The 6,053-nt window shown below is 35.5% G+C and overlaps 1 pseudogene; it reads left to right on the forward strand.

Moving 5' to 3' along the window:
* The window catches only part of LOC106463700, a 141,623-nt pseudogene that overhangs the window by 55,032 nt on the left and 80,538 nt on the right, over window positions 1-6,053 (forward strand).

Below are 6,053 nucleotides of genomic sequence, written 5' to 3' on the forward strand. Positions count from 1 at the left end.
AACGTCGGTCTTCGTAGTGATATGCCGGTTCATCTTTAAAGTGACCATCTTTCTGATTCGTGCTCCACTTCCACAGAGAACGTCGGTCTTCGTAGTGATATGCCGGTTCATCTTTAAAGTGACCATCTTTCTGATTCGTGCTACACTTCCACAGAGAACGTCGGTCTTCGTAGTGATATGCCGGTTCATCTTTAAAGTGACCATCTTTCTGATTCGTGCTACACTTCCACAGAGAACGTCGGTCTTCAAAGTGATATGCTGGTTCATCTTTAAAGTGACCAGTTCTATCTCAACCACTTCCAAAATATGTTTATGCTTCTTTTTCTACAAAGTTTATTTTACTGAAAGTTGTAAAGTAGATATTTTGTATAGCGTCCAGTAATAGCATTATTCTGAAATTGTGGACCTGGCTCGAAATTCAAATTAACTTCCTTTTACAGTCAGCGTGTTGTTTCTTGTAACCGATTTTAGCCGTATATTTGTTCACAATAGCAACTTATCTACAGAAAACCATTTTGCATTGATGGTAATCCGATATTTCTGAGTTGTGTGGAGATGAAAAAATTACTTACAAATATTTTTCATTCGTGAGAATGTAAACTAACAGTTACCTAAGATTACTCACGACCAAAGAAACGTTACTTACGCTCGAGTAGAAATGTGCAAAAGAACATGTAGTTTTCAGAGCGATATGATGTTTGACTGGTCTAGTTTTGTTGTTGTCGTCACATTGGGAAAAGAATAAGATTTCTCCATGAGGTAAATAGCGTAGGGTATGGTCGTTAGACGGCGCTGTAAGTGCCGTTAATTAACTACTACCAGAAAAACAAAAATAACCAATCTTCAAAGGTGATTGTGATTTCATCCACTAGCTTAGCTAGAGAAGAGTGCCTGTGAAGAATAGTCCACCATAGCCATAGAATACCAGAACTTGTTGTATTTAATGTGATGTATGTTTTAGAGTCCCGCTAAGTTCAGATACTTAAACAGTTTAAAGAATGTTGTATAATTTTCTAGGGACTGCTCCTGTCTTCTTTTGTGGTTTCGGAGGCGAAGTTTAAGAATCAGTGTTGGGTTATTCATCAGGCCTGATAAGTTTATTATTGAATGTTCTGTATACAGGACAATAGCGCGGTCCTGAAAGAACTCTACAAAATGGTGATACTTAATTTATTAAAAATGTTGCTGATGATCTTTTTTCTTGAGTCGAACGTGTTGTTCACTTCACCAGAAGCAGAAAATTGTAAAACAAAAACAGCATATTAAGTACTAAAACGAAGTTGTAAAATATAACGAAGGTTATAGTTGGTTTTATTTAGTTAATGGCAAGTTGCTCATCGGAGAAGGCGCCGTCTTTCAAGTTATTTAAATATATTCATAGTTATTCGAGGAATATATATATCATATTAAACAACGCAACCACTGTACAGTGGAGATTTTTGTCAATTTGATGCTAACTCTGTGTTGAAGAACACTACCTAGATCAGGCGGCAGTTAATTCTTTGAAGTCAGTACAGAAATAAAACCACAGGAGCTCTTGCCTCAGATAGGAAGATGATATCCTTGCTGGGGGTTTTAACCATTGCCGCATGGGTTTGGTATAGCGTTTTGTGGTTTCGTTCAAAGGTAAACTTATTATTATATAATTTTTTTAATTCTTAACTATCTTCAAAATATTAAAACTATACAATATTAAAAACACTCACAAGATTAAATTTTCAATACAAAAAATACGATATCTGTTTTCATTCTCACAATATTGTTGTAATGTGGTGATGATTTAGCTTTAGAGGAATATTTGTTTATATTTTCTTAACATATTCTGATTTATCTCTAACTATATATGTCGTTATTCAAGGTTTGAAATACATTGTTACGTTCCTCCGTAATTAAACATTTCATTATTCAGTGTATGAGAAAGTACTTTAATCTATTTTAGACTATCTCTGTGCCTAGATGTGTGTTGTTATTCAGTGTATGAGAAAATACTGTAGACTGTCTTTATGACTAGATGTGTGGTGTTATTCAGTGTATGAGAAAATACTGTAGACTGTCTTTATGACTAGATGTGTGGTGTTATTCAGTGTATGAGAAAATACTGTAGACTGTCTTTATGACTAGATGTGTGGTGTTATTCAGTGTATGAGAAAATATTGTAGACTGTCTTTATGACTAGATGTGTGGTGTTATTCAGTGTATGAGAAAATACTGTAGACTGTCTTTATGACTAGATGTGTGGTGTTATTCAGTGTATGAGAAAATACTGTAGACTGTCTTTATGACTAGATGTGTGGTGTTATTCAGTGTATGAGAAAATACTGTAGCCTGGCTTTATGACTAGATGTGTGGTGTTATTCAGTGTATGAGAAAATACTGTGGACTGTCTTTATGACTAGATGTGTGGTGTTATTCAGTGTATGAGAAAATACTGTGGACTGTCTTTATGACTAGATGTATGGTGTTATTCAGTGAATGAAAAAATACTGTGGACTGTCTTTATGGCTAGATGTGTGGTGTTATTCAGTGTATGAAAATACTGTGGACTGTCTTTATGACTAGATGTTGGTGTTATTCAGTGTATGAAAAATACTGTGGACTGTCTTTATGACTAGATGTGTGTTGTTATTCGTTGGAATATTTCCACTAGTTTATGTAATAGTATTTGAAAAGGTTACAAGTTAATGTTTTTAAAACTGTTGTAATAATACCGTATCTTTTCAGGGTTTTTACAAGTTTTAAAAGAGTAAGATTTATTTCATCTAATGACCCCAGTGGCCCAGCGGTATGTCTACGGACTTAAAACGCTAGAAACCGGGTTTCGATACCCGTGGTGGGCAGAGCACAAATAGCCCACTGTATAGCTTTATCCTTAACTTCAAATTTCATCTAATAATTTGCTCGACGTTTCTCCGACCACTTATGCTTACATATTCCTCGCATGTGTCCAAACCAAAAATATTATTCGATTTCTGTTTATTGAACTGCCCAGACATTCATATTGTTTAGTGAGAAATGAATTATTTGATTGGTGTTTGTTTGTTTTGAATTTCGCGCAAAGCTACACGAGCCGTCCCTAATTTAGCAGTGTAAGACAGTTAGTCATCACCACCCACCGCCAACTCTTGGGCTACTCTTTTACCAACGAATAGTGGGATTGACCGTTACATTATAACGCCCCCATGGCATGTTTGGTGGGACGGGGATTCGAACCCGCGACCCCCAGATTGCGAGTCGAGTGCCCTAACCACCTGGCTATGCCGGCCCTATTTGGTAGGTGAGCATTATCTATGTTCATATATATATGTGCGCTTAACGTTATGATCTTCGTTTGAAGAAACTATAATGCAGAAGAAAGAAACTTAGAAGTTTTGTCTGTTGTTTTAAAATTGAAAGAACATTAACCATAAGTTCATTCAATAAAATAAATACTTGTCTCTTTCTTTGTTTTTGATTGTATTATTGAGGTAAAACAACATCAAAGAAACTGACGAATATATACTAAAATTCCTGTAGTGCCTTCTCAGACTTGCTTGTAAATATGTCTTGATATAATGATAAAGATTGTGCAATACGTTCAAGAAATTCTCCCTTCCCCGAATTTATGAAATATTGACCTGCTTGTATTTTTTGATATAATGATAAAAAGTATATAATATAATTAAGTTTTCTCCCCTCCCCAACGTTAAGAAATATTGCTATTCTTGTAAATATGTCTTGATATGATGATAAAAGTTGTGTTATGTCATATTTTCAATGATTTTTTCTCCTAACCGAAGTTAGCAAATATTGTCAAAGTATAAAAGTATTGTTGTTTGGAGGATTGGTGATTTCGGTTAAGGAGTTTTGTTCATATTTCAATGTTGGAGAAGTCATCTTTTTTCAAATTGCCAATCGGGAAAGTAATATGAATTATTTTTAGTTACTACATTATTTGTATTTTATTTCATTTTATCCTGTTCAAATACTTACCAAGAATACAATTGTTAATAAACTTTGCTAGTGGAAAGCTGTGGCATAACGTGAAATTTTCGAAAAACAAATTCTGCAAGCAATCATTTGTTGACTTTATGTGCGTTTCTTGCAGCAAGCCATCCGTGCCAAACAAGACCAGCTGCTCATCACCAGATCAGGTTCCTCTGAAGACCTAACGCTCGACAAACCAACCGGGACAAAAACACTGACAACACAGCAGGTCACTGGCATTCCTGGGAATAATCATCCTTCCAATCAAGCAAGTGGCTTCCGAAATAATTTTCACTTCTATCAAAATCAAATAACGAAAAATTCGAACACGGAAGAAAACAAACAAACATCTATTGTACCGTCTGTAAGTCGATCAGAGATTGTTGTAAGAAGACCTTTGGAAAATTATGCCAACAAATGCGGCACGTATTCCATAAAATCAGCGCCCTCTGTCGACGTAGGTAATTCTCTAGAGAGTGTGAAACTTATTCGCGCAGTTCAGGTCTCTGAAAAAGGAAGCGCTTCACTTAATGAGTCAGAGGACCACAGCAAGGATAATTCTTCGCCCCGTGAACCATTAAAGGTGTTAAAAAATTCTCTTAAAATTACTCCCTTAGCTGTGTTACAGAAAACGAACCAACCAGATTCTACTAATGTAGCAATAGGCGAATCTCCAGAAAGGCGATTTGAGATGGAGTCCGATTTGGACTCCCAGGATTTTGTAGTTCATAATAATACTTTTTATGGGCAAGATATTGTGGAAGGATTATTAAACGAAACTTACAACTCAGTCAATGAAAATGGTAATCAACTTGAAGATCACATGCAACATCATGACATTCAGGTGACGCCACACACCCCTTCACCCGATTACAGTAGTTCTGAAGACGAATACGATCTCATTAGTAGTACAAATGATGAACGTGATCCCTTCTATAACGAAGAAGATAATGACTTTATCGATAACAGTGCTTCCTTTTTAACTGATCCTCGACATTACTTATACTATTCTGATGATAAAGAATTAGAAGTTATTCCCGAAGAAGATGAAGACGATTTTGAGGACGAAGACATGGACACAAATGGGAAAAGTCTTTTGGAATTATATTTTTACAGAGGTAAGTTTCTCAACTGACGTGTTTGAATAGTTTTATGCTTTCTGTCTTGTTAACATCGTGAATATGGAAATTTATTCCATTAGTCTTCTGTGTTCTTATACATGCAAATAATGCAATTCAAAATCTTTGGTATACTTTGTATTCACTCTCTAACGATACAGTCCATTATCATGACACTTTCCATAAACTTGTTTCTTTTGACAATAAAGAAGATAATGGTATTGTCGTGAAATTACATCGACCAGTTTGTGATACTGAAGGTACCGAAGAGCTCTCTTCGGTATTCTCAGTTGGACCTACTTGTTTTCATTTCAGATAACTCAAAGATTGCTTGAATAATGCATACTAGTTTCATTGCTATTACGAAATGAGATTTTTTTATCAAACTATTGGGACTAACAGCGGTAAGGTGGCGTTATGCCTAAAAATGATGGCAAACTTCGAGTGCAACCGTAATGGATGCCTCCTGAAGTTGACTTCTATGTAAGGTGTAAGGTAGTGCTCTCTGATGGATGCCCCAGGTATTCTTATGATAATAATTGACTTCAATGTTAGGTGTAAGGTAGTGCTCTCTGATGGATGCCCCAGGTATTCTTATGATAATAATAATTTGATGTGATTATTAGATATCTTCATTATCCCAGACTTTGAATATAACGTAATATATTTCATAAACGATTTTACCTGCCCACTTCTAACTGACACTGTCAAGTTTATTTCCAAGCCATTTTTAACTGAACTATGAAGTGCCTGCAACAACTCTTTAAGATCGGTAAGTTCCGTCTTAGTGCTATATATATGTGTAATAGTTGAGTAGTGTTGTAAGCAAGGATAATGTATTACAATAAAGTAAGTATGTAAGTATTATTGCATATTCTGCTTCATATATATATGTTTATTATTTATTGGTCAGTGTGTGTCTAAACCCTTGTTACGACAGCAGAAGTCACGCGACGCAGGGGTTTCTAGAAG

This window comes from Limulus polyphemus, unplaced genomic scaffold, assembly GCF_000517525.1.
Source record: "Limulus polyphemus unplaced genomic scaffold, Limulus_polyphemus-2.1.2 Scaffold1463, whole genome shotgun sequence".
Lineage (NCBI taxonomy): Eukaryota > Metazoa > Arthropoda > Merostomata > Xiphosura > Limulidae > Limulus > Limulus polyphemus.